Source organism: Penaeus monodon, chromosome 29 (assembly GCF_015228065.2).
Source record: "Penaeus monodon isolate SGIC_2016 chromosome 29, NSTDA_Pmon_1, whole genome shotgun sequence".
In the NCBI taxonomy this organism is placed as follows: Eukaryota; Metazoa; Arthropoda; class Malacostraca; order Decapoda; family Penaeidae; genus Penaeus; species Penaeus monodon.
In genome coordinates, this window is record NC_051414.1 from 7,051,598 (window position 1) to 7,052,037 (window position 440).

The 440-nt window shown below is 33.9% G+C and overlaps 1 protein-coding gene across 1 annotated transcript in view; it reads right to left on the bottom strand.

Moving 5' to 3' along the window:
- The window catches only part of LOC119591922 (protein wings apart-like), a gene marked incomplete at its 3' end in the record, with an annotated part of 17,563 nt that overhangs the window by 3,756 nt on the left and 13,367 nt on the right, over nucleotides 1-440 (bottom strand).

Genomic DNA, 440 nt, shown 5'->3' on the forward strand with positions numbered 1-440 from the left:
TTACAATTACTGATATAAGGTGCATGCTAAAAAATATTGTGTTGGCCTTCCTCAGCACACAGAAAGCCAATTTCCTCAAAAAAGCTTGTTATAAAATCACTCAGCTGATCATAACACCCACTCTTTCAAGATGAAAAGCTAATGATTAATCCAAAAGAATATAATCATCCTATGACAACCCAAAAAGCATTCGGAACACTTGTTAACATGTTAGAATTTCCCTATCTCTCGTGACTTTCTCATTGCTCGGTTATTCTTGCCATGTCTTGGATGATGCTTGCTACTCACATGGAGGGAAACACCTGATTAAATGCTAAATTGTGCCTTTTATGTCTTTCTGAATTAATGACTCACACATGAAAACATTTTCCTGATGACTAGTCTATTAAAGAAATTATATTTAAAAAAAGGCTTCAAACATAACATAGTTACACTTCTTT